We start from the raw sequence: 14,736 nt of genomic DNA on the forward strand, positions 1-14,736 counted from the left end.
ATGAGCAGAAGGCTAGAAAGCAAAGTGCTGGAGATTTCAAGAACTTCTGGGAGTCATTACGAACCAAGTAAATACATAGGCTGTGTTTGGGTAACCAAGAGTAAGAACAGACACATGTACACCAGTGTTAGGAGTATAGTAAATAAATTTGATGAATTTGAAATGCTGGTCAAGACATCAATGGCAGATATTGTTGGGATATCAGAGACATGGTGTCACACAGATATAAGGAATGCAGAATTTGAATTTGTGGAGTAGAATGTGTGCAGACATTCTTCTCCACAGGAGGAGTTATGCTGTTAGTTAGGAAACAGATAAATCTAAGGCAGTTCATCCAATTGACATGGGTGGGCAGTGTAATGATGAGTCAGTTTGATGTGACCTAAGCACTGGGAAAGCAAAAATGAGAGTAGTAGTAGTAGTGGCATGTGATGCAAGAAAGGAAGTGTATGAGCAGCATCAACCAAAAAAAAAAATTTACACAACCATTCCCTCTAAATGTTTGTCGTCCAGTTCCTCCTTAAATTTATTTAACCTATCAACTTCCACAACGACAGATGAAAGTGTGTTCCAGCAATTAACCATGGGCTGGCTAAAGGCAAATTTCCACACATCTATTCTACAGCTGTCTTTCTTCGATTTGAATTTATGCCCCCCATAGGTTCGTAACCTGAACAAGTGGAAGAATCCCATCAGAATTCAGTGTGCTCAACCCATTCAAGGCCTTATAAACCTCAATCAGATCACCTTGCAGGTGCCTAGTCTCCAGCCGCTGCAATTTGCAGAACTTAAGCCTCTCTTGGTAAGAGGAGCCTTTCATTCCCCTCACCAATCTTGTTGCCCTTCTCTGTACAGTCTCAAGCAAATCTACATCCTTCCTAAAATGAGGCCTCCAGACCTGTACACAGTAATCAAGGCGTGGCCTGACCATTGCCTTATACAGCGGGACAATCACCTCTTTTCTCTGCTAGTAAAATTCCAATATATCATTGACAAAATCCCATGATCTTCCCTGGCAGCCTGTCTGCATTGCTCAGAAAATTTCATATCTGACTGCACAACTACTCCTGGGTCTTTTTCATTTTATACCACCTTAAGTGTAGTACCACAGAGTTGGTATGTTTCTCTGGTGTAACTTCTACCCATATGCAGTACTTTGCATTTGTCAATGTTAAACTTCAGTTGCCACTTCTCAGCCCATCTGTCCAATTTTCTAGATCCTGTTGCAGTAGCACACTGCCATTACTGTTATTAACAACCCTGCCAACCTTTGTATCATCTAGTAACATTAGTCCACGAAGAGCAGCACCCATTGACTACTACCACCCTCTGTCTTCTCCCACTCAACCATCCTTCTATCGATTGTAGCAATTTACCTTAATACCATTCTGCTCCAACTTGTACTGTAGTCTTCTTCCATGCACAATAGTGTCAAAAGCTTTCCTGAAATCCAGTTCCTTTGTAACCACATCATAATAACCAATTAATAACCAATAACCAATTAATAACCAATCAAATTTGTCAGACAAGACTTTCCCTTAACAAACCCATGCTGTGTGTGAATTATTGCTGCAGTCTTATCTAGATGATCCTGCAATGCATCTTTAACCAGTGACTCCATTATTTTACCTGGAACAGAAGTTAAACTAACTGGTCTCTAATTACTCGTGTCACCCTTCAATCCCCCTTTGTGAATTGGGGATACATTTGCACTTCTCCAGTCCGTGGGGACCCCCCCCCCCCCCCGGAGTCCAAGAATGCTCTCATAATTATGGCTAAGGGTTTGCTTACTTCCTTTGCCACCTCCTTTAATATAACTGGATAGATCCTATCCACCCCAGGTGCCTTTCTTATGTTTAACTTCAACAATTTCTCCTCCACTTTGCTTTCAGTTATTACAAAATCATTAAGCACCCTGCTACAATTTGATAACCTTCTGGCATTTTCAAACCTTAATAACTCCTCATGTGTGAATGTAGATGCAAAATCTCATTCAGTTTGGTTGCTGTCTCAGCAGTATTATCAACAGTCGAACCATCGATATCAAGTGGACCAATCAGATTCATCCCCTTCCTTATTAGAGTGTATATAAGTAAAGAAATCCTTGCTGTTTTTCTTAGCATCCTTTGCCAAAGATTTCTCGTAATCTGCCTGCGCCTGCCTAACCTCCTTTGTGACTTGATTATAGACTAGCTTATATCTGTCATTGGCTTCTGTGTCGCCTGATAATTTATGTGCATCCAATGCATTTTTCTTCGATAACCATTTAGGCCTAAACCTTGAACAATACTTCTTAATAGGTATGAAACTTTTAGTAGCTTCCTTGATTAATTCGTTGAATGCTTCCCACTTAGAATTTGCTGTTGGTAACATTATCAGTTGATCCCACTGTACAGAATTTAAAAACTGTCTGAGACCACTGTACTCACATTTACGGAAGCAAAAACCCCTTCCTTTACTCCGGATGGTAATTATATCTTTAAGTAAATCCCACATCAGTACACTGTGATCACTGCCACCTATCTGCACATCCTTAATATTCCTTTATAATAATTCCTTTATCTGCAGAAATAAGAAATAATAATTCCTTTATCTGCAAATTCTTAATACACGAATGATCACTGCTGATAACCAGATCAAGAGTATTCTATAGAAGTGTGTTATAGGTCTAGTGACTCTGATAAGTACAACGAACAACTGTACAGAGAAATAGTGGGCAACTAAATCATAATGTCTTATAATGTGGGATGTTAACTTTTCATATATTAAGTGGAACTTTTTGCATTGGTCACTCGCACACTTGCCAGATTTTTGTGGATATATTGGATGACTCTTTTCTATAGCAGCATGTTAAAGATAAGAGGCAACGAGAGGAAGTAATACTCTTGATTAGCAGTGATTATTCATGCATTAAGAATCTGCAGATAAAGGAACCTCTTGGTGGCAGTGATCACAGTGTATTGATATGTGATTTACTAACTGCCACCAAGGGTAAAGGGAAGGGTTTTTACTTTTATAAAGTAAACTTCAGTGGCCTCAGACAGCTTTTAAATCCTATACAGTGGGACTAAATGATGTTACAGCAAATTCTAAATGGGAAGCATTCAAGGAATTAATCTTTAAAGCTACTAGGCATTTTGGTAAAAATGCATTTAAGCCAGAATTCTGACGACTAAATGTGTAACTACATGACTTACCTTTCGTGAAGGTGAGGCATGGCGCCAGTGATTGGCAGGAACAAGCCACATGCCGTATTTCATACAATTCCTGATTTCATATTTTGCTGGTAACATATACATGTAAAACGGATAAATTAAAAAAAAAACACACATCTTTTATTTGAATTCCTCCCGAATTAGTGGTGTAAATTAACCTAACCTTTTTTTTACTAGCTAAAAATGAAAGTCTATTAAAAAAACCCACGATTCTTTTGCTTGAATCCGTCCCGAATTAGTGGTATAAACTAACCTAATGTTTTTTCACTAAAATGAAAGTCTATTAAAAACCAACTCTTGTTTTGTGTGAATCCATCCTGAATTAGTGGCATAAACTAACCTAACCTTTTTTTCACTAGTTAAAATTGAAAGTTTATTTAAAAAACTCACACTTTTGCTGGAATCCGTCCCGAATTAGTGGTGTAAACTAACATAACCTTTTTTGACTAAAATGAAAGTCTATTAAAAAAACCCACACTTCTTTTGCTTGAATCTGTCCTGAATTAATATTCAAATAATTAATATATAGGAACTCCCTGACTTATGTAAGGGTTGCGTTCCGCAGAACACTACATAAATCGGAATTTACGCCATGCTTGTGCAGCACTCGCAACTGTGCTCACTGAATTGATTGAATCAAAAAAGATACGGAGATGGAGTAAATCCCTGCTGCCATTAAACCCGAAAATACCTTGAATCAAAAAAGAAATGTTCAATGCTCCACCTTACGAAAGAACATATTAATGGTTGACTGAACGGTGGAGTTTTTCTTTTCATTGTAGATTTCTCTGTAGCAAGCAAGCATATCATTCACCCCTCCGTTAACTTTTAAGAATCATTCGCTGTCAGGATCCATCTTCTCAAACCTCCCATTGACGATGCATTTTCACGAAATGCATTGCCATCTCTCTCTCTCTGGTGATGAAGCATCTCAGCTCCTCATTTGGTTCATCTTGAGCTTCGTCAGCATTTTCTTCTTTCACTATCTCTGCTTGCAAGTCAATAAGTTCTTCGTTAGATAATTCCTCTTTTCCTCTATTAACTCCTCCATGTCTTTGGCATCAACCTCCAACTGAAGTAACTCTGCAACCTTTACAATCTTATCTGTAACCTCTTGGTATGTAAGCAGCAGTGCGTAGCACACGCTTCTTGATTAGACCGGGGTTCGAGCCCGTCACCACCAAATACGGAGCATGCGGAAAGGTCAGGGAATGACCACCGCACCGGAGCAATATGGCCTTAGTTGCTAATGCTCCTAAAAACCAAATAACAACATCTTGGTATGATTCGTCTTTTACTAAAAGTTGTTAAGGGCGGAAATCACTAAAAGTTGTTAATGGCGGAAATGACTAAAAGTTGTTTAAATGGCACATGGAAGAACTTTTAGTAGTTTCTGCCCTTAATGTTTAATATGGTGTGGTAAATATTGTAAGATTTCTAAAAGTCTCTTAACGTAAAATTTTCTCATCGTCTTCTGCAGAAGTATGCTTTTAAATTCGAAATAACACCCTGATCCATAGGTTGGATGAGTGAAGTCGTGTTTGGCGGTAGAAAGTATACAAGTAGTATGCTTTCAAATTCAAAATAACACCCTGATCCATAGGTTGGATGAGTGAAGTCGTGTTTGGCGGAGAAATACGGCTCTCATGTTTGAATTGAAATCATCTAGATGCATAGGATGTTGTTGTTGTTTGGTTTTTAGGAGCATTAGCAACTAAGGCCATATTGCTCTGGGGATATGCGGTGGTCATTCCCTGACCTTTCCGCATCCTCCGTATTTGGTGGTCACAGGCTCGAACCCCAGTCTAATCAAGAAACGTGTGCTACGCACTGCTGCTCCTGCCCACCTGGCTACGGAGGCGCCTCGATGCATAGGATACCCAGGATCAAAATTTTGAAAGGAACGTTGTTGTCTTTACAATATTTTTCAACCTCGGGAATGAAGCAGCATTTAAACCAATCCTCAAAGAGAGATATTGTTAATCATGCTCTCTGGTTTGATCGGAAATGCACGGGTAGGATGGCTTTATTGATGCATGAGGATTTCCAGAACGGTACAAATGCAGTGGTTTTAATCTCTAATCTGCATTAGTCCCAAACAAGAGCGTGGCCCTATCTTTTGAAGCCTTGAAACCTGGCATTGTCTTTTCTTCTTTGGCAATGTATGTTTGAGCCGGCATTTTTTTCCAATACAGAGCAGTCTCGTAAATGTTAAAAATCTGCTGCATTGAATAGCCTTCATCAATAATTTTTTCCAGCACATCACAATTTCTTTGCAGAATCAGCACTGGCTACTTCACTGTAGATTTTAACTTTCTGGAAACCAGCACGATGCTTGAACCTATTAAACCACCCATTGCTTGCCACGAACTTGGGTTAGGGTTCATCATACTTATCCTTAATATCTTTAAAATACCTGTTGCTTTTGCTTGAATGATCATTAGACCAAGGAGCACTCGTTTCTGAATCTGATTTTCCATCCATATTATAAACAGCTGTTCCATCTTCGATATAGCATCTGAATGCTGTTTTGTGATCACTGTTGATCTTAAGTTTGTTGCCCATGGAAGACTACTGTACAAATTGGAGCAGAATGGTATTAAGCGTAAATTGCTACAATGGATAAATGGGTGGTTGAGTGGGAGAAGACAGAGGGTGGTAATCAATGGACGCTTTTTTTTTTTTTTTTTTTTTATGAAAACCATGAACACGAGAGGTATTAGAACCTATAGTACTTAGTACTATGCTTGGGTTGGAGGTTGAGAAGATGAAAGAAGATATTTGTTGACATTACCCTATAATCTTGAGAGAGGCGGCAAGCGAGTGCATTGAACCACTGAGGCTGGTTATGCGAGCATCACTAGACTCTGGGGAGATTCCCTTGGATTGGAAAAGTGCAAATGTATCACCCATACATAAGGGTGGCTCTAAAAGTGAAGTGGGAAATTATCGACCTGTCAGTCTGACTTCAGTAGTAGGGAAAATCATGGAGGCAATGATCAAGGGTGGAATTCAGGATCATTTGGATCGAATTGAAATTCTCAAGGATACTCAGCATGGTTTTGTAAAGGGAAAATCATGTTTAACAAATCTGGTTCACTATTTCGAAAGGGTCACTCACGAGCTGGATTTAGGGAATAATTTCGACATTGTTTATTTAGATTTCAGCAAAGCTTTTGACTCAGTCCCACATGAGCGGTTGCTTTATAAGCTAGAACAGGTTGGAATCACTGGGAAAATCCTTAGATGGATAGAAGGATGGCTTCAGGGTAGGAGGCAGAGGGTTGTGATAAATGGCTATTCCTCAGATTGGGTTGATGTAAGAAGTGGGGTTCCCCAAGGATCAGTATTAGGACCACTGTTGTTTTTAATTTTCATAAACGACATTGATGAAGGGATAGAGGGCGTGATGTCTAAATTTGCAGATGATGTTAAAATTGGTAGAGTAGTTAATGATCACTGTCAAGCTGAGCTTCTTCAGAGAGACCTAGATAGACTTCAAAAATGGTCAGAAAAATGGCAGCTGTGCTTTAATCCAACAAAGTGTAAGGTATTACACCTGGGAAACAGTAATCCCAAAATAACTTATTCACTTGGTGGAGTTCAACTAAACCCAGTACTGGAGGAAAGGGATTTGGGTGTTACGATACGGTCAGACATGAAATTCTCTGAGCATTGTAAACAGGTTGCAAGGAAGGCCCATGGTGTCCTATCGATGATCTATCGAACTTTTGCAAGTAGAGATAGGGACGTGATAATCCCATTATATAAGGCTTATGTTAGACCACACTTGGAATACTGTGTTCAAGTATGGAGACCGCACCTAAAGAAAGACATCGAGCTTCTTGAAAGGGTGCAAAGAAGGGTAACTCGCCTGGTGAGATCGGCAAAAGGGCGTCCTTATGAAGAAAGACTTCGAATATGTGGGTTGCAGAGTTTGGAAACTAGACACCTTAGAGGAGATTTGATTGAGGTGTTTAAGGCTCTGAGAGGCATCAGTAAAATGAATGAGGACAAAATTTTCAAGATTATAAATGATGCTAGAACTAGGGGACATAAATTCAAGTTACGGGGGGAAATGTTTAGATTGGACTGCAGGAAGTTTTATTTTAGCCAGCGAGTTATAAATTATTGGAATAAGTTGCCTTCATGGGTGGTAGAGGCCGACAGTTTGGGGAAATTCAAAGGTCATCTGGATAGTACTTTCGGGTAAGGGAAGCGCATAGGATGATAGGATTAATTTCCTTTTTATTTATTTTTTATTTCATTTTATTATTTTTATTTATTTTTTATTTCATTTTATTATTTTTATTTATTTGTTAATTATTATTATTTATTTATTTATTTAATTTTTGTTTATATCATTGTTTTGTTCGGATTTTTTTTTTTTTTTTTTTTTTTTTTGGCTGGTGCAGCATAAGCCATAGGCTTTCTTGCACCGTACGGCCGTTACTAATACTAATACTAATACTAATTAGACTTGAACTTCTGTAGTCTGTAATTTTCAGGAAATACATATGAAGGAAGGTTGTTCCAGAAAACGGCAGTTGAATGAAGAAACAGGAAGATGAAAAGTTTGTTCTGTGAGTTTGACGTTGGACAGTAAATGGATGTTGGCTGGTGCTGGCACATGTTCGGACTGTTTTCAAAGAGAGAGCTGGAATTATAGAAGCCAATTCAGAAGAACAGTGCCCACAGAAGTATCTGTAGAAAAGGCATGCAGCAGAAACAGTACGTCTATAAAACAGCGAGTAGAGAGATTCTGTTAGAGAGGAGTCATTAATTAACCTAACTACCCTCTTCTGAATGGAATCTAGAAGCCTGAGAGAGGTTTTGGGGGACACCGCCCCAGAAGTGGGAACAATATTCCATGGTAGGACGGAGTTGCAATTTGTACAGAGTGAACAGCTGTTTGGAAGAAAAGTAACACCGAGAACGAAACAGAAAACCAAGTTTTTTAGATGCAGAGGAAGCAATATTTCTAATGTGCTTGTGCCAAGAGAGATTAAAAGACATGGTAATCCCCAAAAGAGATATATCATTTTGCCAAAAAATCGGAGTGTCACCATAGATAAGCATAGGAGCAGAAGACTCCTTTTTGCGAGATATAAGACAAGACTGAGTTTTAGAAGGATTGAAATCAACTAAGTTGTCTTTGCCCCACTGGAGAATTACCTGGAGATCGGCATTTAAGCAATTGGTAGTGGACATTCAAGAAGCAATGGATATTCAAGGTGGGGGGCTTAGAGGGGAGAACAGGCATTCTGTGTGTTATCAGGCACTCAGTCAGAAACACTGATAAATACAATATCTTTATATTTCAGAAGATTTAGGAGAAGTCCAGTTAGCCTGCCTCCCTAAAATCCACTCATGCACACCTTCTCGATGGTAAGCCCTGTTATGTCACTTAGGTGGCAACGAACGTGTAGAGTGGTTCTCTTCAAGATGCCTGGTCAGCATGAAGAGGAAAAGACCAAACCCTCCAGCACAACGAAACAAATGGTCCTCAGTCCCCAGTGGCTTTCACTCCCCCCTCTTACGGCAGCGAGAGGATCAGAGTGGAAGCAGAGGGTGCTAAGAACCTCTGGGTATGATCAGGCTGCCATGCATGGAAACTGAACTTGTCCTGTTACAACGTAAGATTGCTCATCGGTTAAGACAGGATACTAGAGCTGGAAAAGGAATTAGAAAATGTAAATCGGAATATCATTGGTTTGGCTGAAAGAAGAAGAAATGGATCACTTATAAGTTTATCAAGTGGAAATCTGATGTACACCAATGGAAACAGTGAAAGGAGTGTGAAGGTGGAGTTAGCTTTCTGGTCGATAAAGATATAAAAAACAACATTTTGGAATTCAAAAGTACATCACCAAGGGTGTCAAGACTACTACTCAGGATTTCTAAGAGGTATAAGCTAAAGGTTATAATGATTTATGCACCAACATCAAGCCATGATGATGAAGAGGTTGAAGAAATGTATACCGAAATTGAGAGTCTTCGAGGTGAACAGAAAACTCACTACACTATCATTATGGGGGACTTCAATGCTAAGGTTGGAAAGAGACAAAACACCGCAGAAAGGGGAACTATAGTAAATTTTGAAATTGATGAAAGAAATGAGACTTGTGGAATTTGCAGAATCTAGAGGAATGTCAGTAATGAATACTTTTTTCAAGAAAAGGGTGAACAGAGAGTGGACATGGAAGAGCCCAAATGGATTAACAACTAATGAAATCGACTTCATCCTCACTAACAAAAGATATATCATGAATGATGTTACTGTCCTGAACAAGGTAAATGATGGAAGTGATCACAGAATGGTAAGATGCACACTTGAGGTAGATGTAAGAAAAGAAAGGAAAAAAACTGACTCGAGTATTAGTAATGGCCGCATGGTGCAAAAAGCCTATGGCTTCTGCTGCACCAGCCAAAAAAAAAAAAAAAAAAAAAAAACAATAATGAAAAAAATAATAATAAATAAATAAATAAATAATAATAATTAATAAAAAAAAAAAAAGAGAAATTAAACCTGTCATCCTATGCGCTTCCCTTACCCGAAAGTACTATCCAGATGACCTTTGAATTTCCCCACACTGTCGGCCTCTACCACCCATGAAGGCAACTTATTCCAGTAATTTATAACTCGCTGGCTAAAATAAAACTTCCTGCAGTCCAATCTAAACATTTCCCCCCCCCGTAACTTGAATTTATGTCCCCTAGTTCTAGCATCATTTATAATCTTGAAAATTTCGTCCTCATTCATTTTACTGATGCCTCTCAGAGCCTTAAACACCTCAATCAAATCTCCTCTAAGGTCTCTAGTTTCCAAACTCTGCAACCCACATATTCGAAGTCTTTCTTCATAAGGAAGCCCTTTTGCCGATCTCACCAGGCGAGTTACCCGTTTTTGCACCCTTTCAAGAAGCTCGATGTCTTTCTTTAGGTGCGGTCTCCATACTTGAACACAGTATTCCAAGTGTGGTCTAACATAAGCCTTATATAATGGGATTATCACGTCCCTATCTCTACTTGCAAAAGTTCGATAGATCATCGATAGGACACCATGGGCCTTCCTTGCAACCTGTTTACAATGCTCAGAGAATTTCATGTCTGACCGTATCGTAACACCCAAGTCCCTTTCCTCCAGTACTGGGTTTAGTTGAACTCCACCAAGTGAATATAAGTTTTTTTGGGATTACTGTTTCCCAGGTGTAATACCTTACACTTTGTTGGATTAAAGCATAGCTGCCATTTTTCTGACCATTCCTGAAGTCTATCTAGGTCTGTCCGAAGAAGCTCAGCTTGACAGTGATCATTAACTACTCTACCAATTTTAACATCATCTGCAAATTTAGACATCACGACCTCTATCCCTTCATCAATGTCGTTTATGAAAATTAAAAACAACAGTGGTCCTAATACTGATCCTTGGGGAACCCCACTTCTTACATCAACCCAATCTGAGGAATAGCCATTTATGACAACCCTCTGCCTCCTGCCCTGAAGCCATCCTGCTATCCATCTAAGGATTTTCCCAGTGATTCCAACCTGTTCCAGCTTATAAAGCAACCGCTCATGTGGGACTGAGTCAAAAGCTTTGCTGAAATCTAAATAAACAATTTCGAAATTATTCCCTAAATCCAGCTCGTGAGTGACCCTTTTGGAATAGCGAACCAGATTTGTTAAACATGATTTTCCCATTACAAAACCATGCTGAGTATCCTTGAGAATTTCAATTCGATCCAAATGATCGTGAATTCCACCCTTGATCATTGCCTCCATGATTTTCCCTACTACTGAAGTCAGACTGACAGGTCGATAATTTCCAACTTCACTTTTAGAGCCACCCTTATGTATGGGAGATACATTTGCACTTTTCCAATCCAAGGGAATCTCCCCAGAGTCTAGTGATGCTCGCATAATTAGCCTCAATGTTCAATGCACTCGCTTGCCACCTCCCTTAAGATTACAGGGTATATTCCATCAACTCCAGGAGCCTTACTGATCTGTAGGCTCGAAAGTTTTTTCATTAAATAATCTTGCGAAATTTCAATATCATTAATTACATATTTTTTAACTTCGCTCCCACAATTTCCCATTGCCACAAAAGGCTTTTCATTCGTAAATATCGATGCAAAATAACTGTTGAGTTCATCTGCAACGGCAGCTGGTGTATTTATTACTATCCCCTTTCCCTTACGTAAAGGTCCGATCTGGTTTGTCCTGCTCTTCTTGGCATTTATATATGTGAAGAATTCTGTATCCCCCCCCCTCTTTGCTCTGTTTGCTAGTGATTTCTCATAAACTGCCTGTAACCTTTTCTGTGGCTCTATTACACATCACCTTGTAGCTGTTATAGGCTTCAGTACTTTTTATTGCTCTGTAACCTTTCCATGCCACCTTTTTCTGCTCAAGTAATGTGGCAACTTCACTATTCATCCAACTTGGAACCCTTCTCGTGGAGTATTTTTTTAATGGTATATACGCATTCAAGGCATCTGTGATTAATGTTTTAAAAGCGTACCACAGTTCAATTGTATTCATTCTCTGCGCGATATCTACCCAGTTAATAGAGGCCATGTAATACCTTAAGGCATCATAATTTCCTTTTCTGAAATTAAAACCCATTCCTTTGCCTTTTACTTCTGCTACCTCTCTCGTCATCATCCACCGTAGAACTCCGTGATCACTTCCAAAATAATACTAAAAAAGTAAATAATACAAAAGGTCTTTGAGATAACAGAAGAGGAGAAAAAGCAGTAAATACTGGAACTTAAGAACAAGTTTGAACTTCTGCAGTCTGTCCAGGACCAAGATATTGACGAGGAATATCACAACTTTCTGAAAGTGATAAAGCCCAAGAAACTTATAGGTAAAAAGAAATCCAAAGAAGAAAAAATCAGTCAAGAAACACTTGTCATGTTGAACCGAAGATGACAAATGAAGAGCAATAAAAACACTGACAGGAAGAAAATTGAGTATACTGAGTTATGCAAAGCCATCAGAAAGAGACTCAGAGAGGACATAAGAAAATTTAACACAAGAAAAGTAGAACAAGGATTAAGGGAAAACAAAGGATTTAAATCAGCAATCATGAGCAGTAATACAGAAAGACAAATGATACTGAAACTGAAGAATAGCGATGGTGGACTTATGAATAGCAGAGAGACATAATTCAAATAGCAGAAGACTACTATAAAGAATTATACAAGGAGCGAGGGAATGATGCCAGCAGTGGGGAAGATGGGGTCGCAAATTAGTAACACATACAACATACCTGATATCCTTCCTGATTAGGTGGAACATGCGTTGAAGAAAATGAAGAATCAGAATGCCCGGGGGAAGATGAAGTTACTGTAGAGTTGTTAAAATTGGAGGAAGAGACTTGACATAAAAACTGGCAAGACTCTTCACAAAATACATTAGAAAAGGTGTGGCACCTAAGGAGTGAATAATGCAATCATAGTTTTGCTGCAAGAAAGGCGATAAATCAGAAATTGGAAATTATAGACAAGTTAACTTGTTATCCCACATCCACAAGTTGTTCACAAGGGTCATTACTAACAGATTAGAAAGAATACTAGATGAGAATCAACCGAAAGAGCAAGCTGGCTTTAGGACAGGATTCTCAACTATGGATCACCTTCACGTAATGTCACAGCAAATGAAGAAGGCAAATGAATATAAAACACCATTATGCCTGGCATTTGTAGATTATGAAAAGGCATTCGACTCCATACAGCATAAGGCAATGTTTCAGGCACTGGAAAGACAAGGCATAGATACCCCATATATTATGATTTTGCAGAAAATATATGAGAATGCTACCTCCTTTATTAGACTAGACAAAGTCAGTAATAAATTTAAAATTGAGAAAGGAGTTTGACAAGGAGACACGATATCTCTGAAGTTGTTTACTGCTGCTCTTGAGGAAGCTTTCAGAAGATTAGACTGGTCGCAAAAAGGAGTCAATATGAATGGAGAGTACCTAAACCATTTACGATTTGCAGATGACATTGTGGTCATAAGCCGCGATCCCAAAGAATTAGAGGAAAATCTTAATCAGTTATGCAGTGTTAGAAAGGATTTTGGACTAAAGATGAATATGGCTAAAACAAAAGTAATGATGGACATGTATGCCACAGAAAGGGATATAATGATTGAAGGAGCAGTAATTGAAAGGGTAGAGTCATATACTTATCTGGGACAAGTCATTAGCTGTAATAATGATAAATGGATGGAAGTCAAGAGAAAAATAAATTTTGGATGGATAGCATTCAGGAAATATAGTCACATACTGAGGAGCAATATCCCAATTTGTCTGAAACATAAAATAATGAACCAATGCATACTCCCCACCATGACTTATGGAAGTGAAACTTGGGCACTCACCAAAAGAATGGAAGAGAAGCTGAGAGCTACACAGTGAAGATTGGAACAAATTATATTGGGAATCAGACTGTTAGATAAGAAGAGAAACACATGAATTAGGCAGCAAACTCAAGTAAAGGACATTCTTGTCAAAACTAAAGAACTAAAATGGTCTTGGGCAGGACACATAGCTCGAAGACATGATGACAGATGGACTAAGAAAATAATAGAAGATAACAAAAATAACAGAAAATAACCCAAGAGGAGCTAAGAGAAAACCTGGAAGACGACAGTGGAGATGGACAGATGAAATTCATGAGTTTGTGGGTAGTAAATGGATGGCCATTGCACAAAACAGAAGGAACGGGAAAGTTGCTGGAGAGGCCTTCGTCCTGCTGTGGATTGACAATGGCTGATGATGATGATGATTATTCGAGAAGTTGAAGCTGATTAAGCAGGGCAAGGTTTCTCAAAATGGAGAGTTAATTACAATGTGCTATCATAGGCAAAAATAAGGATAAGGTTTCCAGTCAATGGAAGAAGGTAATAAATATTCAAGAGGAAAAGAGTGGGGGAAAGAACTGAACCTTGGAGGACACCAGCACTAGTGGAAAAGTTAGAAGACAGAGAGCCATCTACCATCACCCTCAGTGCGAAAACTGGATAACCAATTACAAAAAACAGTTGGAAAACCATAAGATGGAAGCTTGTTTAATGAATGTTTGTTTAAAGACCTTTATGCCAAACACGATCAAAAGCCTTTGAGATGTCAAAAGCAACTGCTTGTGTTTCACCAAATTTTTCCATTGAATTTGTCTGTAAATGAGTAACATAAGCCAGAATATCATCAATGGCTCGACACTGACGGAATCCATACTGCCGATTGTAGATCAGACGGGAGGTTTCTAGGTACTTTAAGAGTTGGCGGTTAATTGATTTCTCCATTACTTTAGAAAGAGTAGAAGTAATTGCAATGGGACAATAATTGGATCGGAGGGATTTGTCACCCTTTTTAGGAACTGGCTGAATATGAGTAAATTTCCAAGCAGAAGGAAAAACACCTTTGGAGTAAGAAAGTGAAAAAAGGTGGCAAAGAATAGGAGTAAGTTCAGGAGCACAGCTATTGAGAACAAGTGGAGAAATACCATCA

At 38.8% G+C, this 14,736-nt stretch overlaps 1 protein-coding gene across 2 annotated transcripts in view; it reads left to right on the top strand.

The window, feature by feature from the left end:
• The window catches only part of LOC150088732 (inositol polyphosphate 5-phosphatase K-like), a 218,490-nt gene that overhangs the window by 32,099 nt on the left and 171,655 nt on the right, over positions 1 to 14,736 (top strand). The window lies entirely within an intron of this gene.

Source organism: Mastigoproctus giganteus, chromosome 3 (genome assembly GCF_048544385.1).
Source record: "Mastigoproctus giganteus isolate SK-2022 chromosome 3, ASM4854438v1, whole genome shotgun sequence".
Lineage (NCBI taxonomy): Eukaryota > Metazoa > Arthropoda > Arachnida > Uropygi > Thelyphonidae > Mastigoproctus > Mastigoproctus giganteus.